Genomic DNA, 27,046 nt, shown 5'->3' on the forward strand with positions numbered 1-27,046 from the left:
AGAAAAAGCAAGTGTAGCCATTTGTCTGCTCTTACCTGATGAGTGCACTGAAGAGAAAGTCAAACAGAAGCAGGTCACTGAGGTCTCTGCTTTTTTCTCTATGACATTTGCTGAAATGGTCTCTCGGTCCCACTCAATGGACACATACTTGGGGACAGAGGGACAGTAATGGTTCCCATGCCTCCTTTTGGGTGACCTGGGAACAGTAGCTTCAGAGGAAAGCTTATGTGAATGTAACAGATCCAATTAAATTTCTTTTTTTAAAAATAAATTTATTTATTTTATTTTATTTATTTTTGGCTGTGTTGGGTCTTCGTTGCTGTGCACGGGCCTTCTCTAGTTGTGGCGAGTGGGGGCTACTCTTCATTGCGGTGCGTGGGCTTCTCGTTGCAGTGGCTTCTTGTGTTGCAAAGCACAGGCTCTAGGCGTGCAGGCTTCAGTAGTTGTGGCACTCGGGCTCAGTAATTGTGGCTCACGGGCTCTAGAATGCAGGCTCAGTAGCTGTAGAGCACAGGCTTAGTTGCTCCGTGGCATGTGGGATCTTCCTGGACCAGGGCCCGAACCCGTGTCCCCTGCATTGGCAGGAGGATTCTTAACCACTGCACCACCAGGGACATCCCTAAATTGATATTTCAAACTGCAGGATATATTACGGAAAACTCCCCTCTACATACACATACACACACACACACACACACACACCCTTCATGTTTTACATCTATCTTGTTCCCCAGAGTGATTTTAAATATATAATTCAAATTTTCAAATAATTTAAAGTGTTCCTCTGCCCTTGCCTTAAGAAAATTCTTTTTCAAGTTTCTCAAAAGCGATTGTAACAGATGATGACTATTAGATTTGTTTGTGCATTTTGTAGATGAGCTCTTAATTTGCATTGTTCACCAGTGTTTCCTAGAAGTGAATCAAAGAGCAGTAGTCTGTTCTGTCAGCTCTTGGAGAGTTACAAGTTAGTATTCCGGAGGAAGTTTGTCCCTTGTTCTCTAAAGGAAGGTTGGAGAGACACCTTAACTGGGTAGAGGAGAAGTCACCTTTTTGTATATGGAATCAGCATCAGTGATACTCTAATCATTGTTAGCACAGAAGGAAAGTTTGTAAAATACTGGTGGCTTCTGGGAAAGTCACTCAAGATGTAGGCCATGGTTGATTTTTGCCCCGACAAAGATGACAATAAGGTATTAGAGTGGCAACCAGTGGGAAAGCTTTAAAAAGAAGCCCCTGATCTAAGAGTTAGCAACTTAGTTGATAAAGTTATAAAGTAGCTTTTTTTTCCAACTATCTCCTTAAAATGTTTTCATATATAAGGTGGGAGGGGGGCTTCCCTGGTGGCACAGTGGTTGAGAGTCCGCCTGCCGATGCAGGGGACGCGGGTTCGTGCCCCGGTCCGGGAAGATCCCACATGCCGCGGAGCGGCTGGGCCCGTGAGCCATGGCCGCTGAGCCTGCGCGTCCAGAGCCTGTGCTCCGCAACGGGAGAGGCCACAACAGGGAGAGGCCCGCGTACCACAAAAAAAAAGATGGGAGGATGCTCTTTTCCATGCCCATCGATGAAAACTCAAATAGTTCCATGATTTTTTCAGTCATTCTTAGGAAATAATTCTACATGCCCCCCAAATCTCCAAACCTAATCTTTTTCTTTCAAACCTAATCTTGATGTATTAAAAATGTCTCATCTCACAATATCAAAATTCCAAATGTGACTTAAAGTTAAATCTTCTCCCCAGTTGCAAGCGGGAAGCTGGAGAAATGGAAGCATGGTTCTTCTTTTCCCTTTTCCTGTGCTATGGCGTTCATCCCTCCTCCTCCTCTTACTAGCTGTGGCTTCTGATCCCTCCAAGGTTGAATTCAAGGAAGGAAGGAGGGACACGAAGATGTTCCGTTTGGACTGGTACTGTTATAAGATGCTTTCATTATTTCTCAACCTGACTGGAGACACATTCTCTAACAGAAATTTTCTTGGCTTCTCCAGGGACCATCCATCACCAGTGTTGGGGATCTCTAACATGTAATTCCCATAAAGTGGGTGATTCATTATTCCTGATCACATTCCTTACTCCTCCTGCAACCCCTAGGAATCCAGAAATATGTTGAACTTCTATCTGTCCCTTCAGCCCTCTATTGAGCAGGGCCTCACGTAGCCCACGCTGGCTCTCTTTTGCATGTGGCCCACTGTGGACCACAGGAAATATTAGTAATTATTTGCTCTTTGTCCTTACGAGCTCTGGGAGTGTGGGCTGATCCTAAAGCAGCCCCCTTAACCTGAGCTCATCTGGCAAGATCTAGACTGTCCACCTCTCACTTTCAATTTTTCAGATGGGAGTCAGACTCGAGAACATCGTCCTTCAACTAGAGGGGACACACATCAAATTCTTCCAGTGGTCCTCTTGAAACCATTCTTGGCTAGAGAGGAAGGAGAAGCACGCTGCCCTCTCTCCTCCGTGGTGGGCACGGGACCCACGGCCCAAGCTCTTCAAAGGAGTCCCTCCAGAAACCCCACAACACTGACTGCCAGCACCTGGCACTTTACACCCTCACTGTGCATGACGGTATTAGAAGTTGTAAAACTGTGCTTCCGAAATTACCTTGAAATTTTGCAACCTGGTCCAGAATCCCACTTTAGAATGTCATACCCATTACATCTTGGTGCTTCCTGGGAACTTCCCATTTAACATTTTACTACACATAGTATTGAAAATTTGGAACCTACAGGATCACGTGATAAAGAAAACAAAATCATTGATAATGATTTCACTTCTCACACAAATATAATTACTGTCAGCATTTGGGGGAATATTTGTTCTGTCTCTGCCTAGAAACATGTTTAAAAATACATACTTGTAGAAGATGGGGTTATACTGTCCGTACTACTTGTAAACTGTTCTCTTTTACCCTAATATATTTTGAACAACTTTCCAAGTCAATAAATGTATTTCTACATATTTTTAGATGGCTGTTCTAGATAATCACCTTTGGACATACAGTGTTGATTCAACAAATCATTACTATTATAATGATTCCGTTATATAAAACCCACTCTCATGAATATCTTTGTGGACAAATTTTTGTGATATAAAGTTAGAAATATAAATTATTAAAAGTTACAAGTAAAACATAAATCCTACCATTCAGGAGTAGTACTTCAAGCTGTCATCAGTAATCACTAAGTTCACATTAGTGTGAATTAAGGGTCTAGGAGAAGATTTTGACTGAATGTCTCACAGAGCGAGGCCAAAGCCCACAAAGTGCGTTCCAGAGGATTAGAAACAAATTTGACTCAAATCCACAGTTTTCCTTCCTAAAACCAGCTCTTATTCTCACCATGTGCGTTAAAATGTCACTAAATACTATTAATTCTACTTCAGAAATATTTCCTGGATGTGCAGCCCCTCTTCTCCGTCTCCACCCCCTTTACATGAATCCATGCCATCATCCTTTTTCACCTAAACGGCTATAATCACCGTCATGCCCCCCTCCCCCTTCATCTACACTGACACCAGATTGGACTCCCGTAAAACATTTATATTGATATTACCTCCAGATTTAGGTTCTATGCGGCTTTCAGATGGCTACAGGATAAGTCTAAATGCATTGCACAGCAGTTCAAGGCATTCTCAATCCCACCCTTGTTTCCAGGCTTAGGCCTCACTCCTGTTGCCCCTGCCTTGCACTTCATGCTTTAGCCACACTCAGTTTCTCACTGGTCCCGAGATACACTGAGCATTTTCTAATGGTTCTTGTACATATGCTCCTTCCTTTGTCTGGAGAGTCCTAACCTTCCTTGATTCCTTTTTCAAACTATCAACAGATGCTACAATCTCCTCTCTCTTTTCCTGAAACGTCTAGGTGGTGTCCATTGCTCCCTCTTCTGGTAGTTCACGGTATGTACAGGGTTCTCTGGTGCACGCTTGGCTTTATCACATGACATTGTATTGTTCTTTACCCCTTAGCCTGTCTCATCAAACTGAGCATCGCTGGAGGACAGGGACTTGGTCTCTCTCACACCTCACACCATTAGACATGGAGAATATGCTCAATAAATCAGAATGATCATTTAGAAATCTTTTGGATACTAATAAGATACTTAACTGTTCTGCAACATAATGTAGAAATGAGTATTCATTTTCCCCCATCTTTTATACCTAAAAAGGATAAAGCCAAGGGACGGAGGAGTCACCACCTCGAGGCGAAGCAAAGGAGTACCTGACTCAGGAAGCTGGGAATGTGATCCTGCCCTCCAGCTCATGAGAGGATAGGATAGCAGGTGAACCTTGGCTCAATGGGGTACATTACAGAAAACCCACAGATTTCCAGGTTAAAACTGAGGCCTAAAGATTTTAAAATATATTTCTCCTCTCACTGTGCTGATTGTGTACAATGATACCATACATAATATGTCTAAGATACAAGCCCACATATGCATTTCTGGGCTGCATGGAATAAATACTCCAACTCCAGTAAACATCATTTTTAAAGCACATGCTCAATGATAGATTTAAATTAGAATAAAAAGACAGAGAACAGCATATGAAACACTTCATTACCTTTTACATTTCTATGAAGCTTAGGGTAGAGGCAAGTATTAAAATAACAAGATTGAAAAGTGGCTGGTGGAAAGGTCTTTAGCGCTTCTCTTCTGACATTTTTAAACGGGCTTATTAACGCAAGAACCCTGAGGCTTTCATCCTGCACAAGCGGAAACTGAATCTCCAAGGCACAGACAGACAAGAGAGGAAGTAGGCCCCATCCGAGATTTTCCACAGAAGAGGGTGAAAGGAGGCTGCTGCTTCTACTCCCTCAATGTCCCTTCATCCACCCCATCCACCACCACTTTCCCCAAAGCCAAGCTGAAAAATGTGGTTTCCATCCTTATCCCAAATGCCAGCTTCACCAAACTCGACAGGCTGCGATGCCCCTGCCCGCCACATTACAGGCTGCTGGGCAGTGCTGTCCACCCCACTGCTAATGGAGTTATGCCACGAAAGTCTATCACTGCTCCAAGAGCTGAAATGGGCCATCAACCTGGCCCTCTGGTGTTTTGACTTTGTATGAGAAATCCCTGTACAGAAGCCAATCTGTTCTCCTTTTCAAAGCCAATAGAAGCCAAGAGTCTCTGCTACCTGAGAGAATTCTGTCCACTACTCAGAAGTAAGATGTGAGGGACTTCTTTGAAGCATTACTCCTGCTGACCCCATATTCTAGAATCCGGTGCCCTGTTTTATTATGCCCCATCTCAACACACTATAGCACCATGTAATATGGTCCCTACGGTGCACATTGCAAGCCACGTCTCATTCTGCTCCTCACATCCTTGCATCCTCAAACAACTGGGGATTGAACCAGAGTGGTCAAAATTTCTTTCCTTCTTGAAAAGTGCTTCTTAACTCTCCCTCCTTTTGTTTATTCTGGACAACTACTAAAACTTCCCTCTCATCCCAATCCATTCTAGCCTCACCCTCTCTGAGCATTTGATCCCCTCATCATGCTGGCAGGTAAGAGGCCCTGGACAATCCCCTCAAGAGATCACAAGCCCTTCTTACCACCTCCCACACCGACCCAGACTAAGCCTCCCCTCACTGAGTTGATGGAAAAAAGAGAACTAGGTACAGGTAATCTCTGCATTTCAAACTTTCTACTCATAGGGTAGAAGAACACTTCAAAGATAGTTAAAATTCCAGTTGATACTTCCAGGAGCCAGGTCAAGAGTATGACAATTCAGAAAAATAGTACATAGTATATAAATCTACATCCCAGGGGCCCCTGTAAAAGAATGATCAAAATAAGAAGAGGTCAGTTAAAGAATGATTCTTAAAGGGAAAAAATAAAAGAATATGACAATTCATTTGGAAGAGTTTTTATCCCCTTGATACTACACTGGTCCTCGTTTCTCTGCCTTTGAAAGCACTCCTGAGTCTTCGTACCTCGGTAAAACAAACATCACTATGGCTAAAATCATCCTGATCTCCCTCGACCTGTACTCCTGACCACATTTGCAGAGCTAAGGAGGCATAGAGCTTAATGGTAATCTAGAGATCATCTCATAAGAAGTCCCCTACAGCCATTCCCACCATTTTACAAAAGGAGAAAATGAGGCAAAAAGGAAGAGATTTGTCTAAGTTAGAAGGGGAGATAAAATTTATTAGCATTTCAGGCCCCTGACTACTAAGCCGCTGCTCTTTTCACCAATCCAAGCAAATTATATTCAAACTACTAAAGATGGCCCCAGAGGGCTCTCTCATCAAGGCGGAATTTGATGCTCAGCACAGGACTTCATACTCAGCAGTCGTTAATAAAGGAGTGACACTCCAAACAGGACAAGTTTCCTGGATAAGAAAGGCCTGAGGCAGTGGTTTTTGTTTTTGTTTTTCTTTTCTTTTCTTTTCTTTTCATGACTAAGAATGGATTCTCTTCTGCCTCAAGATCTTGGAGGTTTCTCTACTTCTAACATCAGAGCAGAAACATCTTTAAGAGTGGTGCTCTAACAACAGTTTCCAAATTTGGAACCGTGAAACTCAAGGGCACACCTGAGGGACAAAGCAGCTTGAGAGACTTTAAACTCCTAAGACTTCATCAACAATCAACTCTTGAGGGTCTTCAGAGATGACGTGATGACTGTAACATAAAATACCTGATTTTTAGCAAACATGGTGAGACTTGCTCAAGTGAATTAGTATTCTTTTTTTTTTCACCTCAAGTAGTCACTCTGTAAGAAAGTATACTTTATCCTAACATATAGTCATTTCACAAAATATTTTCGAACTTCTCTTTGGAAATTGCCATGAAAGCCTATTCAGCTTTCTTTCGAGGGTCTTCAGTGTTAATAGATGCTTCTTCCTTAAGGTGGATTTGGATATTAGAAATAGCCAAAAGTCACACTCTTAGTTAATTAAAAGGAACAAGGTAGGTAAAATTATGTTTTTGTTTAAAAATTGTATATTGATAGACACCAATTTTCTGGGTTGTTCTGAAGGTGTTTCCAAAAATGTCATTTCAAAAATAATTTAAGGAATGTCGATATCATTGGAATAATCTTCCCAAGTGATTAAAGCAGAATCAACATTCATTCCTTCAAATAAGCTTTGGTATTGTGGTTCAGAGACCAGACACAAGTATGACACAGTCCCCCAATGAAATACACACTGTTATTTAAATGGACATTTGAAAAGATGCTTAATAGCTTAGAAAATGCTTTTGTTATAACATTAAATGAAAAAAGCAGGGTATAAAATTATACATCACAGATTATTACAACCACATAAAAATGCTCATAGATAAAGACTGGAGGAACAGACACCAAGAAGTTAAAAGTGATGGTCTTTGGGTGGTGGACCAGCAAGTGATTATATTTTTACTGTTCAGTGTTGTCTAAAATTTTTAATGAACAGGTATAACCTGCAGTGATGAGGAACACTTTCTTTTCTTTCTTAAAAAAACCTCAATTACATGTAAGCACTTTCTAATAAGCAATGAAAGAATTCCTTCTATTAGCCTCAAATTATGATCACTTCCCTGCATGGTGCCTCATCTGTAACATGAAGTAGCTGGGTAGTTACCATCACTCTGAAGGCTTTTGAAAAGACCAAATGCAGCAACCATAGATGCTAAAATTAAACACCCAGAAAAGTCACAGATTAATAAAATAGTATGATTTGGTTCTATTAAAGAAATATTTCATTTACTTGAACATCTTATACCATGATTAGACTAAATTCTGTAACTGCATATTCATTTTAGACCAAAGTTGACCATGTGTTAATTAAGAAGCTTAAACATAACCATACAGCAGCAGATCTAGACTTTACCTAAAGACATGGTAGGCTATTTTTTAGAAATTTTTATTGGAGTAGAGTTGACTTACAAAGACATGGTAGTCTTTAACTCAACTGGCATACTACTGTTGGCATACTACTAAATTCATTCCTTCCATAGGCATTTATCAAGTGCCATAAGGCACCCAGCACCAGGTACCCAAAGGCTCTATGAGCGATTGTATTTTGCATATCTATGGTACAATACTTTCCTTGTTCACAAAACATGATGACTTATGTTCCCTCTGATTTTTCACACAACTCTGTATTCACGATACAGCTATTGTTAGTGTTCATCACACGAAATTAGGAATAGTTTTAGGACTAATTGTTAACACCCTGAGGGCAGGAACCATGCCTTAATTGTCTTAATAGTCAACAAGTTTGCCAAACTAAATTCCCATTGTGCAGATGAGGACATTGAGGCTTAAGGATGTTGCGTGATTTGTTCACAGTCATAAAGCCAAAAAGTGGTTTGGGACACCCAACTTATTTTCTATTTTACAACTTTCCTATAATAATACCAGCACTTTGATACCTACAGTATCTTTTAGATATGACTAACAAAAAATTTAATTCAACACTCAAGTATCTAAATTCCTAGAAGCAATAAAATTTATAACGGAGAGAGTGACTCTTTACTTTGTAAAAACACCTGTAATAACCATATAAACAACTAAGGATGACTAAATACGTTTACAACTAGGCAATTACAAAGAAAATGTGCTATAAAAATGTAAATAATAATGAACCAAGTAAGCTGAGTTTATCCTCACTGGAAAAGATAATACCTTGAGCTGTGATCTAATAGAGGTCCTCAAAATCCTAAAAGATATCAGTAGAGGTTGAGAGAGAAAAATCATTCATATGGGAGAAGTGCTAATAAAATTGTCCAGAGACCATCATCTGAGAATTAAAAATGAGGACACGTAGGATTTGGGACAGCATATTTTCTCACAAAGAGTAATAAATACAGGCTCCCTGGATTCAATCAGTTCAAATATTATATAATTCTCCCCTAATACACCTGAAAATGAAGCCCTCTACGCAGTGATGTACTAGTTACTGTTTACAATCAGATCGTGGGGGAGTGTGGGGGGCTGGGTTGGGGATGTATGCATGTATATACGTACATATGTTTATTATAAATTTTACTGATATAAAAGATGTATTTCCCACAATTTAGAAATAAAAATAACATGCATTATTTTTTATTGTAAATTCTACACAGTCAGCTGATTCTCACAGAATGCATTTGCTGATTTTTGCCATACTTTTGTGGCCATAGCCAACGTATGGTCGCAATTTAATGAGTATAGTCCAGACTCATTGATGTCACTGAATGTCTAATTAGGAGGAGATGTACAGTAGTGCACCACTGTATAATATTTCCACCAAACAGATAAAATAAATGTAAATAACCACCAGAGCATATATAACAGCAAAATCCAGTAAAATGAGAATGTGATGAGTTTTGAATATGTATTACTCTTGTTTCTAATACGACTTATTTGATTTTTAAGGTGATATAATTTTTATTAATAATGGCTCTGTTTGTGGCATGGGGGTGGGAGGGAATTCCCAAGATGGCAGAGTAGAAAGACCCTGAGTTCACCTCTTCTCGCAGGCACACCAAAATTACAACTATTTACAGAACAACTATCAATGAAAAAGACCAGAGCCTAACAGAAAATATCTTCCACATCTTTAGGTTTACACATAAAGAAGGAACCACAACAAGATGAGTAGGAGGGACGGAATTATGTTATAGTCAAGACTGATAACCCCAGGTAGGCAATCCACAAATGGAAAAATAATTATAATTGCAGAGGTTCTCCGCAAAGAGTAAGGGGTTTGAGCACCACATCAGGCTCCCCAACTCGGGGTCCTATGCCAGGAAGATCAGCCCCAGAACGCTTAGTTTTGAAGGTCAGCAGGGCTTATTTTGGGGAAACACAGAGGGCTGTGGGAAATAGAGACTTCACTCTTAAAGGTGAAGATTCACACAAAATCTCACACATTCCAGGACCCAGAGCAGAAACAATAATTTGAAAGGTGCCTGAATCAGACTTCTGTGCTGATCTTAGAGAGTCTCCTGGAAAAGAGGCACGACGTGAAGCACACCCTGGGGACACAGACACTGGTGGTAGCCATTTTGGGGAGCTCATTCTACCATGTGGACACGGGTGCTGGCAATCAACATCTTGGAATCCTTCCTCCAGATTATTAGCCTCAGGACCCAGCCCTGCCTTGGCCTAACAGTCTGTAGACACCAGTTGTGGGATGCCTCAGGCCAAGCAACTAAATGGGTGGGGACACAGCCTACCAGCAGACAGGCTGCCTTAAGACCTCTTGAACCCACAGTAATCCCTGTACATGTCCCTGCCAACCAGAAGGCCCAGGAGCCAGCACCACACACCAATAAGCAGGCAATAGACCTGGGACCCCAGGACCCAGCTCTGCCTACCAGCGGGCAGGCACCAGCCCCAGAATGCCCTGGGCCCCAGCCCCACCAGTGAGCCTGCTCTAGCCTTGGAACCAGCCTCATCCACCAGCAGGTGGACGCCAGCCACAGCAAAACCACAGCCCCACATCCTGCCATGGCAGGACCCAACCCACCCATCAGCAGGCCAACACAAGCTTCAGGACACCCCACACACCACTGCCAGCTGTGTCAGGAACCGATCCCATCTACCTGTGGTCTGACACCAGCTCTGGGACCCGGGGCCTGGCAGCCAGATCCCAGGACCTGGCTCTGCCTTCCAGTGGGCTGGCACTAGCCCTGGGATCTCCTGGACCCTGACTCCACCCACCAGTAAGCCAGTTCTAGCCCTGGGGCCTCTCTGGGATCCACAGTCAGCTTCCTCATGACCCAGCCCTGCCAACCAACACTGGCAGCCGCCACACAATGCGAGGCCTAGCCAACAAACCAGACCAGGGGCCATCCATACCTACCACACCTCCCACAGTAGTCAACCCGCCACAACAAGAGGACCCACACAGCCCATATAGAGGCACCACTAGAGCATATAGCTCTGGTGACCAGAAAGAAGTGCACTGCTGGGACACATAGGACATCTTCTACAAAAGGCCACTTGTCCAAGATCAAGAAACATAACCAACCTACTAGATACATAGAAATAAAAACAGCAAGTTAGGCAAAATGAAGCAACAGAGGAACATGTTCCAAATGAAGAAACAAGAAAAAAAAAAACCATAAGAAGAACTAAATGAAATGGAGATGCAATCTACCCAATAAAGAGTTCAAGGTAATGATCATAAAGATACTCAAGACCTAGGGAGAAGAATGGACACAGTGAAAAGCTGAACAAAGTGTTAGAAAACAGACCCATACAGAGCTGAAGAATTCAGTAATTGAAATAAAAAATACACGATAAGGAATCAACAGTAGATTAGATGATACAGAAGAACAGGGAACAAATGAAGATGAAAGGAACAAAAAAGGGACTACAAAAGCAACCCCAAAACAATGAAAAAATGTCAATAAGTACACACATATCGATAATTACTTTAATTGTATATCTAAATGTTCTAATCAAAAGACAGACTGGCTGAATAGATAGAAAATCAATACTTGTATATATGCTACCTACAAGAGACTCACTTCAGATCTAAAGAAACCAGTCTGAAAGTGAGGGGATGGAAAAAGATATTCTATGCAAATGGAAATCCAAAAAAGCCAGATAGGAATGTTTATATCAGACAAAATAGACTTTAAAACAAAGGCTGTTGCAAGGAAAAGAAGGACATTACCTAATGATCAATGGATCAATCCAAGAAGAAGATATAACAGCTGTAAATATATATGCACTCAACATAGGACGAACTACACACATAAAAGCAAATATTAACAAACATAAAGGGAGAAACTGACAGTAATACAATAACAGTAGGGAACTTTAAGACTCCACTTACAGCAATGGACAGATCGTCCAGACAGAAAATCAATAAGGAAACACTGATCTTACATGACATGTTACATCAGATGCACTCAACAGATACATACAGAACATTCCACCCAAAAGCAGCAAAATACATATTCTTTTCAAGTGCACATGGAAGATTCTCCAGGACAGATCATATGCTAGGTCATATTACAAGCCTCTGTAAATTTAAGAAAATTGAAATCACATGAAGGATCTTTTCTGACCACAAAACTGTGAGACTAGAAATCAACTACAAGAAAAAGTGCAAAACACACACACACATGGTGGCTAAACAACATGCAACTAAACAACCAATGGAGCACTGAATAAATCAAAGAAGAAATTTTAAAATACCTGGAGGGGAATTCCCCGGTGGTCCAGTGGTTAAGACTCAGTGCTTTCACTGCAGTGGCCCAGGTTCAATCCCTGGTCGGGGAACTAAAATCCCACAAGCCACGCAGTGTGGCCAAAAACAAAAAACAAAAAAACAAAAACCTGGAGACAAATGAAAACAAAAAGACAATGATTCAAAAATCTATGGGATACAGCAAAAGCAGTTCTAAGAGAGAAGCTTATAGTAACACAAGCTTGCTTCAGGAAACAAGAAAAATCTCAAATAAACAACCTAATCTTACATCCAAAGGAACTAGAAAAAGAAGAACAAACAAAACCCAAAGTTAGTAGAAGGAGAGAAACTATAAAGATCAAAACAGAAATAAATGAAATAGAGACAAAACAAAAATAGAAAAGATCAATGAAACTAAAAGGTGGTTCTTTGAAAAGAAAAACAGAATTGAAAAAACCTTTAGCCAGATGCATCAAGAGAAAAAGAGAGAGGACCCAAATCAATAAAAATCGAAATGAAAGAGGAGAACTTACCACAGACACTACAGAAATACAAAGGACCATAAAAGATTACTATGAAGAACTATATGCTAATAAAACGGACAACCTATATGAAATGGACAAATTCCTAGATATGTAAAAACTCCCAAGACTAAACTGGGAAGAAATAGAAAATATGAACAGACCAGTTATCAGTAATGAAACTGAATCAGCAGTAAAAAACAAACAAAAAAACTTCCCAACAAACAAAAGTCCAGGACCAGATGGCTTCACAGGTGAATCCTACTGAACATTTAAAAGAGTTACCACCTAACCTTCTCAAACTATTCCAAAAAATTGCAGAGGAAGGAATGCTTCCAAACTCATTCTACAAGGGCAGCATCACCTTGATTCCAAATCTAGACAAAGATATCACAAAAAAAGAAAATTGCAGGCCAATATCACTGATGAGCATAGATACAAAAACCCTCAACAAAACCAAATTCAAAAATACGTTAAAAGGATCATACACTATGATCAAAAGGGATTTTTTACCAGGGATGCAAGGATGGTTCAATATTCACAAAACAATAAATGTGTTACATCACATTCAGCAAAGGAAATCACTGACAAAACAAAAATACAACATACTGAATGAATGGGAGAAAATATTTGTAAATGATAAGACTGCTAAGGGGTGCAGAACATGGATGGACCTAGAGATTATCATAGTAAGCAAAGTAAATCAGAAAGAGAAAGACAAATATCATATGATATCACTTATATGTGGAATCTAAGTACGACACAAATGGACATATCCACAAAACAGAAACAGACAAAAAGAACAGACTTGTGGTTGCCAAGAGGGAGAGGGGATGGGAGAGGGAAGTATTGGGAGTTTGGGATAAGCAGATACAAACTATTACATAAAGAATATATAAACTACAAGGTCCTACTGTATAGCACAGGGAACTATATTTAATATCCTGTGATAAAACATAATGAAAGATAATATGAAAAAGAATGTATATATATATATATATATATATATATATGTATGTATAACTGAATCACACTGCTGTACAGCAGAAATTAACACCAGAGTGTAAATCAACTATACTTCAATAAAATTTTTTAAAAAGACTGCTAAGGGGTTAATATCCAACATATATAAACAGCTCATACAACTCAACATCAAAAAACCAAACAACCCAATTAAAAAACTAGCAGGAGAACTGAACATTTTTTCAAAGAGGAAATACAGATGCCCAACAGGCAGGTAAAAAGATGCTCAACATCGGTAGTCACCAGAGAAATTCAAGTCAAAACCACAATGGCATATCACCTCACACTTGTCAAAATGGCTATCATCAAAAAGAACACAAATAACAAATGTTGGCAAGGATGTGGAGAAAAGAAAACCCTTGAACACTGTTGGTGGGAGTGTAAATCGGTGCATCTACTGTGGAAAACAGTATGGAGGTTCCTCAAAAAATTAAAAACAGAGCTACCATATGACCCAGCAATTCCACTCCTGGGTATATATCTGAAGAAAATGAAAACACGAATTCGAAAAGATACATGCATCACAATGTTCACAGCAGCATTATTTACAATTGCCAAGGTAAGGAAGCAACTTAAGTGTCCATCAACAGATAAACACAAAAAGAAGATATGGTACACACACACACACACACACACACACGCACACGCACACACACACACAGCCGAATACTACTGAGCCATAAAATGACTGAAATTTTGCCATTTGCAACAATATGGATGGACCTTGAGGATATTATGCTTAGTGAAATATGTCAGAGAAAGATAAATACTATATAATCACTTATATGTAGAATCTAAAAAATAAAACAAACTAGTGAATATAACAACAACAACAAAAACAGACTCAGATATAGAGAACACACTAGTGGTTTATACTACTATGTATAAAATAAATAAGCTACAACGATATTTTGTACAACATGGGGAATATAGCCAATATTTTATAATAACTATAAGTGGAATATAATCTATAAAAATTTTGAATTACTATGTTGTACACCTGAAACGAATATAGTATTTAAATCAACCATACCTCAATAAAAAAGGAAAAAATTATAATGGCTCTGTTTTAACAGTGCCTTTCAAGATTCCTGTGAATTTAACAGTGGGTTCATATGAGCCAGCATGCGGCAGCTCCAGCATACCACCACCCCACTTCACCCCTATAACTCTGTTCTCTTACCCTGTTCCCTGCTTTATTTTTCTAAATGGCTTTCATCATCACCCACAGTTAGATATTTGTTTCTTGCTTATCTCTCCCACCAGAATATAAGTTCAATGAGGGAAGGAATTTTGTCTGTCTTGATCAGTACTGCCATGGTGTCTGGCACATGGCAGAGATGGGTGTGAGGAGCCCAGTCTGAGAGGCGTGGAGAGATGAGGTCAAGTAATTCATGCCATTGTCACTGTGTGCTCAGTGAGTAGACTCTGGTGTGGAGATTAGAGTGAAGGAATTCTTTGGGAAGTGTTCTTATTAACAATACCTGTGGAGGAAGGGAAGCAAGAAGGGCTGGCAGAGGAAGAAGTCTAGCTATGATACAGTCCCAAACAAAGCTTCAGCTTATCCCACAGGACCTCTGGAGCTGAGATGGACCATCAGAGTTGCCCTGAGTGTGAGTCTTTACACCCTCACCTCTTTGATTATGTATGGGCTGCCCTCAAATGGGGGCATGAACTTGGAGGTGATTCTCTTATCGATAGGTGGTTGATAGCTAAGGAGTGTCTGTCAGTAGCAGTCCAGCAGCTGGGGAACATGTCCTGTGCTAGGTTAGATTCAGGACGAGGTGCCAGTGCCAGCAAGAAATTGGAGTGCAATACGAAAATCGAGATGGAGCCAGTCACGGGAATCATAGGGAGGGAGCACAACTGGTGGGACTGAGAGAAAGCGTGCAGCTTGGAAAACATTCAAGTGCCCAGGGCTTGCTCCAGCGTCACTGTTTTTCTGGTGTTGGGGAGCAACAGGAGAACCAAAGTGGTAATACACTGCCTGCCTCTCTCATTTACCTGGTACATCTGTAACCCTCATAGAAGCCCTAGCCAGTTTGGCTGTTACCCAGGATTCTTACACAGCACATGTCTTCAAAAATATGTATTAAATAACCATTATGTGTCAGGCCCTGTGCTACGTTCTACAAATGCAAGGGTGAATGAAATCAACATAGGCCCTGACCTAATGGAGCTTACAGCTAGTGTAGTGGTTCTTAATCATGACTGCAGATCATTATCACCTGCAGAGCTACTTTAACTTGCCAGTGCCTGGGCCTCATGTCCAGAGATTCTGATACAATTGGCATCAAATGCAGCCCTAGCATCAGTATCTTCCAGTTGATGTTCATATATAGTCAGATTTTAGAACCATTACTTTAAGCCATTGAATGAAAAGAGTAAACACCCAGTACTCCCAAATTCAAACTGAAAAACATACACCCTGAACACAAAGAAACAAAACCAAAAAAAAAAAAAAAAAATCTAAACAATGGCCTGATCCAAAAATACAATTTCACATAGGCCTCTGTACCCCAGTCTGAATCATCACTCATGACTAGATTAAGTCATTGATATCACATCTCTAGAACAGATGGAGAATCCTTTTGCTGATTGGTTGGGATTACAAACTGTATGTATTCCCTGTGTCGCACTGATGGCACAACTAGAAGTGCCTTTCACGCGTCAATAGACATCAGGGCAACCCAGACAGGGTCTAGGCTGCTCCTGCTAAAAACTGGCAGCACCTTGGGCTTTTGTCTCCTGATATTGTCAACAGTAAGTCAGCCTTTCTCTCTGAATTCCTGACTCTAGTGCCCAGACACAGTATTTAATTAGTGTTTCAATTACCCTTTAAATGTTTGCACATCGAGTTCAATAAAGATCAGGCAGATGAATTTTGGGACAGTGGTTGTATCATCAACCATTTCCACACAGATAGTTTACTTGAAGGTTAACAATTCGAACAGAGGGGTTTAAAAAGTTGTTAATTGGTGTAAATACTTTTTCAGCTGCAGGAATCAGCCCTGCGAACAAGAAGAGCTCCTTTAATCTTAATGAACTAAGATGGTTTTCATGCATCACAGCAGCTGGTTGGGTCCTACACTGCAGTTACAAGAGCTCAGAGGTCATCTCCTTCCAAAAAAAATTTCATATTGGTTAAATTGTAGTTAGCCTGTACACAATTAACCATAGGATTACCAGAATAACTTTATTGCCTGGAATGTTTTTTAAAAATCATGCAAATAATAAAATTTGAATGGAAATGATTTGGAGTGCAGAAGCCAGCTTTATATTACTATCAGAAGATGAAAGAGAAATGGAGGATACCTGTAATCAGATTGGCTGTTAATATTACCTTATCTATTTTTGTGCTTAAAGGGTAATAACCTTGCTTATAATGAAAAGAAATGTAGGGGAGACTGAGGGAAGGAAAGAGAAAGGAAACTTAAATGGCATACCTGTCCACAACACTTCATCAGGACTAAAATGACTTTCAACACTATGTAGATTAAGTGAGCACATGTTGAGGCCTCTGCCCATGTTTAAGGAGGTACAGCTGGATTTTCATTTAATTCTGAGTTTTCTTGCCTACAGGCCTTAACAGGTTTTTGGCTAGTTTTCAATTCAGGTTCAATATGTTTAATAATGTTTAATAATCCACCCCTAAATGAGATAAATGGATTTCAGAAAGCAGAAGATCCCAGAAGAAGGCAGATTACCTGGGCATCCCTCAAAATGGAATCACTTTGTATTTTTGCATAGTTTCAGGCCCTGTCTTCTGAGTATCCAATTAAGGGGGAAAAAGAAACTACATAATATGTTTCAATCCCTTATGAGTCATTTCTCCAAAATTAGGATTCACCCTTCTGTTTCCAACACATATCCACTATTTTAGAAATCTTTCCAGGATTCTTCTAGGACTTCACTACTCAGTTTGTGGTGGTGGCTTTTTTTTCCCCAAAAGAATTTGCCTGGCCTCTCACTGGCTTTTCTCAAGGCCACGGAGCTCATATTTTTAATCTTTTATGTCATGTTACCTCTTTAATACTCTGTCCATCAGAAGACAGAGTTGGACAGGATCTTGAAACTGGAAGCAACCTCATGCGTCATCAAGCCCAATTTCCTTACTTTATAATACCGCCGATGCTCAAAGTGGTTGGCTGACTCTTCCAAGGCCCCGTACTCTTTGCAGAAGCAATGACGGAGAGCTCCAGCTCTAGAGTCCTACACACTCGTTTAGATTCCAGCACCAACATCTATTGGTTGTGGGACCTTGGGCAAGTTAGTTAACCTTCCTGAGTTTCAACTTTTACATCTGAAACAGAAATAGGAATAGTACTCCTGGAAATGTGAAAAGGATCAAATGAGATAATGAATGAAAAGCTCTTAGCCCAATGTCTGACACAGTGACCACTTGATAAATGAAGATCATTACAACTATTGACAGAAGCCAGACTAGAATGAAAAATCCTGACTTCCAGTCCAGGTTCATCCCTTTTTATCACATTGGACAACTTTTTCAGTTGTCAGAGCTCTACCATCAAAGTTCTAGGCCTTCTTGCTCTAGAAAGAAATATATTTCCTTTCATCTGTATTGTATTTCCTTCAGTCCCATGAAGAAGTGAGTTAAGAAATGATTGTTCCTTCAAGGTGGCTCTTCCAAAATGTCTCAGCAGAAGCAAAATGAAGGGTGGGGTCATTGCCCCAGAGGAGAATAAAACCACTCGTGTTATTTCCAGCTGCACTTCAGTAATGCCACGTTGGTGTTACTTCCCCATCTAGCTTCTTGCCTATTTTCCTCCTAACCACACAGCTGGCCACAGTTTGTACCTCTGTCTCCAAGAGCATCTATCTCATAAATGAATTATGCTCTCTGAGAAGGCAATAGACACCTAGGGTGTAGAGAGCTGCCCCAGCAGGAAGCGGGAAGACCACTCTGCCCGCTTCCTAAAAATGACATCGCCATTCCAAAGGGTGATTCTTGGGATCATTCATTTAGCAACTGCACCAACATCTTCATGATAAAGAAGGCAAAACAAAACACTAAGCCCACCACTAACCTTCATTATGCTGTCAGAAAGAATAGCTTCTGAAGTGCGTCAAGCATGAAAAGCAGTTAAGGTGGAACGTTTTCAATTTTCGACTCTGGTTCGTACAAAATGAGTTTTCCTCCTCTGACCTGCATCGCTGTGAGTAACTGCCGCCTCTGACTCACTGACCAGTGTGCTGGGGCAAGGCAGTGCACGGACAACAGTTGGCTCAGCTGCCACGGAGGCTTTCAGGGAAGCTCATCCACTGTGTTACTATGGAAAACACTGAGGGAGCTGGCTCATACCACTGTCAACGCTCAGATATGAAAATAAAAGTGATCTGAGAAAACCGTACTCCCAACTTGGTCAATTTGGAAGGAAAAACAATAACATGAAACTCAAACTGAACCTGTGAGACCCTTGTTTCTTGGAATCTACCTGATTCCCCAGGACTGAGCTCGAATGTTATACTTTTGGAGGTTGATTCAAACAAAGGGAACTTTAGAAGCCACACTGGAATCCACGCGCTCTCTCCCACTTTAGATTTCTCTCACATCTGCTCCCTTTTCTAGTTGGTCATTGCGTTCTGCTGCCCTTCTTCCACTTTTCTCAGATCTGCCTGTTCCTTTCACTTCCATCACAGGTAAAATTCTTCAACATTCACATCTCAAATATTTCAACAGTCTCTTTGTTGGCCTTCTTTGCAACCAATTTCTTTATGACCCAAACTAGCTTGTGTTGTGCTAGAGGATTAATCTTTCATAAGTCATAGTTTTCATCACATCTTATCCATTTGCAAACACACAATCATTCTTATTTCATGCAGGTATTCATATCCCTCCACCTCTGAATACACACAGCTCCATTCCCACTGCACATTCATTTCACCGTGTCTTGAATTTGCCTCCTGCCTTCTTACCTCCAGGCTATTTGTTGCTCTGTTTTCTGATGCAATATTATCGTTCCTCTTCTTTAATCTGAATATTACACTTCACTTCTGGAGCCTCCTTCAGTGGGAAAGTAACTTCAGCCACTTCGATATTCACCACTTCATCTTTACTTTCAGCTACTTTTCAGGAATGTTTTCCTCTCTGAAGGTTTTTCACTTCTTTACCACTCCACCTCTTGGTGGCTCTACCTCTGCTTCCTCTCTAGAAGGCACATGTTCTGCACAAGTTTCCTTTCTCCCATAGCTTTGTTCCTAACCACAACCAACCTTCTGGAGGAGCATGAAACATAAACCAGAGTGCAATCCTGGAAAAAACTACAAGAGAGAGATCCCAAAGACACTTGTGTTTTCAGCAATATTGTTAGGTACACAGAACACCTAAAATTTCTGGGCAATATGTAAAAGCCTTTAAAAAAAAAATAAATGCATGGCTAACCTGGCTGGAAAGTAAGAAATGCCCTTAGAGGTCAGAATAAAAACGAAGTTTCAAATCCAGACATGAACTATCAGAATTTGTCACCCAGAAATGAAACATTAGCCTGTGTCCTCTGCCAGTCCTGATGGACTCTAACTTGGCTTTGGCAGACGATGGGGAGACCACTGAGGTACAGGCATCATGGGAGTGCAGATCAGGGATGTTTGTATCAAACAAGGGCCACAGGAAGTTTCCGTGGGTCAACTAAGAAAAGAACTGCCTCACACTGAGAGCTGGTAGGATATTTATCTGTTTGGGCCTTGGCTCTGGGAAAAGGGGAAAAAAGAAAATGATTCCTCTGAAATCCTAACCACATCTCTGCCCTCACACAAATTTAGGGCTAAAATTCACATCGATTGTAAGACTCAAAAAAACCACATGCTAAAAATTTAGTTTAAATCAGGCATTGGTATGGTCCATGGCCAAATCCAGCCTGCCATCTGCTTTTGTACAGTCCACGAGCTAAAACAGTTTTTACAGGTTTATATGATTGAAAGAAAATCAAAATCAGAAAATATTATCATGACACAGGAATGTTACATGAAATTGGAATTTCAGTCTCCAACCAAGTTTCACTGGTGCACAGTCATGCTCATTTGTTTACACACTGTCTATAGGTCCTTTCACTCTACAATGGCAGAGTTGAGTCATTGTGACAAAGCCTGTATAGCCCAAAGCCTAAAATATTTACTCTCTGGCCCTTTACAGCAAAAGTTTGCCGACCGCTGGTTTAAAGTGATCTCAGGTTGGCAAGAGCAAACACTAATGCTCTCTGGTAAGCAAACTTTATACACAAACCTAAAGGAATTCCACAGATAATGTTCTAAGGAATAAAAGTTCACAATTTTTTTTAAAAAGGCAGTCACTAACATTCAAGGAATAAGATAGTGTGGGTGATAACAGAAATAAGTAATTAGAGAATCTGACCTACCAAGAACGTAGATACCCAAATTATGAGACACAGAGTTTAAAATATGTTTTTATCACATTTGCCTAAGTCCATCTGGGAGTCTCTATCCAGTCATACTTCTGAACATTTTGTTTGTTCACTCATCTATTTTTTTACCTCCTGTCTTCTTTCTTCTTTCTTTACAGAAGGTGATTGGTGGTAGTTCCTTTTGTTTTTTTTCCTACATGCATTGTAAATGCCGTCCCTTTTATAGAGCATGATATTTAGGGCTTAATTTTATACTTTGTTTAAAATAGATCCTGGAGGCAATTTAACACCAAGGTACAATCCCAGCACTGGCATTTAACCTACTCAGAATTTAACTGCCTATAATAGAATTGGGAAATTCTAGTCTACTGGAGTACTTACCACTAAGAAGTATTAGGGTCAGCAGAAATTCCTAACCAGGACAGTTTCACAACTTGTGCTCAACAGGTAATCACTGAATTGGAAAATCTGCCATCCACATGACCTTCAAATAGGTCAGCCACCTGAAGATGCTGAGTCATGCTAGCTGATGCTGTGGGTCATGCTCTTTGCTCAGATCACTAAGGATTCGCTCAACTCACCTTGTAAGAGAGGCCTTCCTGAGCGCTCCTTTTGAAGATTCTTTCTTTGGATGTGGACCTTTTTCTTTTTCAGAGTCTTTACTGAATTTGTTACAATACTGCCTCTGTTCCATGTCTTGGCCTTTTGGCCGGGAGGCATGTGGGATCCCAGCTCCCCAACCAGGGATAGAACCTGCACTCCCCACATTGGAAGGTGAAGCCCCAGTCACTGGACTTCCAGGGACGTCCCTGAGCACTCCTTTTAAATAACCCCTATGTACACACACGTTGTCTTTCACATTCCCCTATTTAATTGCCTTCAAAGTACTTCACATTACCCAAATAGTATTTATTCAGATAGTCACTGTCTCTCTTTCTTCCAGAATGTAGGTTACATAATAAAGGAATGTCTTTGTCACACATCCACATTACTCTTATATATGGGTACTTGTATCCTTAGGACCTAGAAGAGTACCTGGACCAGGGGTACTCTTCACATTTAGCGAATTAATGGTATCTTGCCTGAAAAGATGAATGAAGACAGGTCTATCCTTTGCTTGAGACAAATTAGAAATTATAACTTTTTTTGGTCTCTCTGTAAAAGCCAGTGACCTCTGGCTTACTTTCATCTCTGCCTAAGAATTCAGGATGGTCATGTCACACCAGACTCCAGATTTCATTTATTTTCAGCACTGAAAACCCAGAGAGAAGAGTTTATAAGTTTTCGGGTTCAAATGCTCTTGAACTGTGAACTCTGTCCTTTCAATCTGTGCTCTCTCCAGCTGAGTGATCACAGCAACAACAATTATGTGGCCATTCCTAGGACCTCGAAACACCCCCAGCTAAATTTACAAATGACAATGAACAAACCACCCTGCCTCTCCCAGAGTCAGTGTGCTGGGCTCATTTTCTCAATGGGGTCAGCTTTCATCAGCGTGCACCGCTGGAGATTCTATCCTTGTTGGAATTAAACTGGTCTGAATCTTGGCGGTTATTTCTTTGCCTTGTAGAATAAAGAGGCATATATATTTATTCCCCTATTACCACACAGTTACTATTTATTGCTGTGTAACTATCCCAAAATGTATGGCTTCAAACCACAACCATTTTGTGACATGCATGGATTAACAAGTACAGTGGCAGCCAGCACAGAAGGGGTGGCTTGTCTCTCCTCCGTGAAGTCTGGCACCTTACCTGAGAAGACTTAAAGACCGGGGATGACTTGACGGCTGGGGCTGGAATCATCTGGAGGCTCCTTCACTCACATATCTGGTGCCTGGACTGTACTGACATGTGGTCTGTCCATGTGACTTGACTCCCTCAGAGCATGGTGGCCTCAGGGTAGTCAGACTCCTCAGTCGGTGGTCCAGGGCTCCAAAAGAGAGCGTTACAGTGAACACGCTTGTTACAGTGAACAAGGCAGAGCTGCCTCACCTCTTATGAGTCCAGCTCAGCAGTCACACAGCAGCATCACCACTGCACTCAATAGTCAAAGCAGGCCGTCCACGCTCAGGGGACGCGACAGACCTCAGCTCTCGATGGGAGGAGTGTCAAAAAATTTGCAGCCAATTTTTTAAAACGCTACACTCTCCTTTCCTCTTAAATATGCTCCTCTCTCCACGCAGCCTAGTGTATCTACCACTAATAAAGGCTAATAAACATTTCTCTTACAATCTCTGTAAGTTTGGGGTAATGTATCTTTTGTTAATTCATCTGCATAAAGCTTTGGTAACGCATCTTTTGTTACCTCAACGGCATACTAGAGGGGTCAGACTTGATGACCTTTAGTTTTCTCCCTTCCAGCTTTTACTTTACATGCTTCTACTATTGTAATGGGTTGAATTTCATAGTGTTATCCACAAATTCATATACACCTGGAACCTCAGTACGTGACCTTTTTGGGGCAACAGTGTCTTTGTAAATGTAGTTAGTTAAGAATCAAAAGATTAAATCATCTTAGATTTAGGATGGGCCCTGAATACAATGACAGCTGTCCTTATAAGAAGAAAGGACACAGAGAAGAAGGCCATGTGAAGACAAAAGCAGAGATTAGAGTTAGGCTCCCACAAGCCAAGAAATCCCTGGAGACACCAGAAACTGAAAGAGGCAAGGCAGGTGTCCCCCTCAGAGCCTTCCGAAGAGGCTAGGCCCTGCGGACACCCCAATTTCAGACCGCTTGCCTCCAGAACTCTGAGAATCAATCTATGTTGTTTAAAGCCACCAAGCCTGGGTAATTTATTATAACAGCGCTAGGAAATGAACACAACTGGCTTCTTCCATCTCTTCCTTTCCGAAATCAAACCTCAGTTATCACAGGTAAAGGCTCCTCCCTATTCCACACCCCAGACCTGCTCCCCAGTGACTCTATGCACACGGCAACAAGACATGAGTGGGAAGGACAGAGACACTGGGGGACATGCTCGTCATCTAATGCCGTAGTGCACCCAGGTCACCTCCGAATTGCTCTGTCGTTGTTGTTGACCTCGGGCAGGGGCATAAAGTGAGGCTGAGGCTGAGGAGAAGTCCTAGTGGGTGGTAGACACACACGTGCTCTAACGCAGGCTCCAGGGAGCGAGGCAGGGAGGACAGGGAAACATGTAAGTCGTCTCCACAGTAGATGCTACTCCTTGAGAAGAGACACCCAGCACGGCACAACTGCAAGGCTGAAGGACAAGTATCTATGTTCTCGAGACATGGAATAAAGAAAGGGTGGACTAGGTAGAATGATGAAGCCAAATCAATTCAGATGCTTAAAATTTTTTTTTTGTCTGAGAAGCTGGAAAAAACAAGAAATTAAAAAAAACAGTAATGTAACGGGGCATGAATAATCTATAAGAAAATGCTAAAACTGCAAATGATTCAACTGTTCACGTTTTGACTTCTGAAGACTCTGCAAGCTGCCAAAGGCTGTCCGCTCCTTCTTGCCTTGAGAGATGCTTTCATTCCTTCCTCCTCACTCTGATGCCGCTCTCTCCCCACCTGGAGACTGCTGAGTCCAGAGATGTGCTGCATTCTCACCAGAGAGCGCCCCTTCTCTCTCCCACATCTCATTTAAATTTCTAATTCCCCAAGGCCTAAAAAAATGGATGCCTCAAGACAAGCTGAACTCAGAAAGTCAAAGCGAATAGGAAAAAGGGGTTCAACTACAGACCACGCACTCCACTTATCTGGGTGACAAACACACTCAAGTAATTTGAGCTCCTGCCCTCATTTTACTTTGAAAGTGATTAGAAGGTCTTAATATATTTTGAAAGAAACTATCTCCCCCGCCCTTATATTCTTCACAGACCACATGCTAATAAGCTTGCCTGCAAGAAGAAATTTTATTTCAAAGAAAGATTAGAAAGTGCCTTGTCGAATGCTATCAAAGCTGATGCTGAGATGTAAAAGGTACAGCTAATCAGATATTTAGAATATAGAGCCTTGCATCATTAAGAGGGTATACTGTTCATTTGTGCAAATCATTTTTGAGTAGATGGTGAGGGAAAAGAACATATGTAATAAGGACATTAATTTTTACTTTATAAGGCAGAAGCTCACAAGGGGAGCAGCAAATGAGCTGAGCTGTTTATCAAAGGGCTTCAATGGAAGAAGAGCACAGGCGGTTGCCCAGCGCAGTAGGCAGGTCAGTGAACACAGAGGCACTGCTCACAGCCCTTCTGGAAACTGCAGAAATTAAGCTTTTCTGTTCTTGTATTGTGGCCTGGTTGACTTTGCACCAGGTCGAAGCAATGATCTGTATAATTGCAAACCCTCCCCTATTACCAGAGCCAGATGTCTGGGCTCTGAGCCAGATTTTGGTTTCACCTTAGTTTTCAGGATACTCCATATTGATAAAAGGAAATATATGATGGTGCCTAAAGGGGGGAGAGAGGGAGCAGGCAGCAAAAGGGAGAGAGAGGAAGGAAGGAACAGAAAAGCACAGGGAAAGAAAGAGAATGAAAACTGGGAGAGGACGTTGGGCAAGAAGATGGTCTGTGAGGGGGTGAAGTTCTTTTAGAAACAGCATACCTGTATTTGTCTGTTTATGGAAAAGCAGTATGAGGATGTATAGTAGATTTCCTTCTAACCAAGAGGGCAAATGACATGAAAGAATATTGCTCTCTTGGTATGCTCTGCTGTGCCCTGTTCCTCTGGATAATTATCACCCTTATTCTTAAGATTTGCACTCAAAGAATAATTGTCCTCTTAAATCATGCATCATTCATTATTTAAGTTGAAAAGTAAGTGCACAGAAAACACTGCAGTGTGGGAAGGCACAACTCAAATTTAGTGGAGGCAGAGGACATGAAACAATGATGTGGTGGGATGTGATCACTGTTCCTCTGAGTCATTCTGTGGAACTCAGAATGAGAAGTATTTATAAACCACAAATGTCTCTAATAGAAAAAATGGTCTATCACTCCTAGAAACTCAAATCTTCTCATAGGCTGCTGCCATCCTTTTCTTTTGAGAAACATTGATCCATCTTCCCCTTAATTTCTTTTTGTCCCAGGCTGTTAGTCGGTCCACAATGAATGGCAGGAATAATCAGGTGATCAATACTGGTTAGTCCATAGTAATACGGAATGTTTTCACACTCACAGGACTGGGGAAGAAGCAATAATAATACAATTGCCCTTCTCACTGCCAGGTGAGCAACTCAAGAAATGGTGCACCAAACCCCATTACACGCTGTCTCCTTCCTCAAGGGGAAGGCAACTCTGCATCCTCGCAGAACCTTGAGTGGACAAGCTCTCCCCTCCGTATCCTCTGTGGAATCTCCAAGGTGACCAGGTCATGCCTTGCACCCCTAACAGCTACAATCTTCTCTGTAACAGCTCCTTTCGGTTTTCAAAGTACATTCACACATATTAGCTTACTTGGTCTTCTAACCATTCTGCTTTCTCTAGGTGAAGAAAGCCTCAGAGATAAGGGGTTTGCTCAAGACTGCATGCCAAGTAAGAAGGGATTCTGGGCCAGGAATCCAGGTTTCTCACATGATAGAAGAACTAGACCCACCTAGCTGCTCTGAAAACACCATTTGGGGTTGGACAGTGGGCCTAAGTAAATAAATAAATGAATAAACAAATAAGTTTTAATTTACAAAAGTAGGAAATGTAGCTGAAGATAAATCTCCTGGCCCTAGGTAATAAGACAAAACAAGAACTGGGGGTTGGGAAATATTAGCAGCAGAATCTCTACTTATGCAAAAGAAAATCTTGGTGTCCTTGTTTTTAAATTAATGGGATGAAAAAAGGAGTTATGACAGATCTCCTAGTCTTCCAAATGAAGTGAGTCAGTGCACGTTTTAGTGGCTGAAATTACCTTAAGGCTATGGACAATATATTAGCATTTTCTAAGTCATGCTCATCGTAATTAAAGATGATTGTGTGTTTATGCTTGATAAATGGGGAAGAAAGCAATTATAGCTTTTTATATCCCTATTCCTATGACCTATGAAAATCAGAT

The 27,046-nt window shown here is 41.0% G+C and overlaps 1 long non-coding RNA gene across 1 annotated transcript in view; it reads right to left on the reverse strand.

The window, feature by feature from the left end:
- Positions 1 to 279: 279 nt before the first annotated feature.
- LOC117202263 (uncharacterized) overlaps positions 280 to 27,046 on the reverse strand; it is a 75,729-nt gene continuing 48,962 nt past the window's right edge. Inside the window, exon 4 of the long non-coding RNA XR_007477594.1 lies at positions 280 to 619. This is a non-coding gene — a long non-coding RNA (uncharacterized LOC117202263). The remainder of the gene's footprint in view (positions 620 to 27,046) is intronic.

Source organism: Orcinus orca, chromosome 5 (genome assembly GCF_937001465.1).
Source record: "Orcinus orca chromosome 5, mOrcOrc1.1, whole genome shotgun sequence".
Taxonomy (NCBI): domain Eukaryota; kingdom Metazoa; phylum Chordata; class Mammalia; order Artiodactyla; family Delphinidae; genus Orcinus; species Orcinus orca.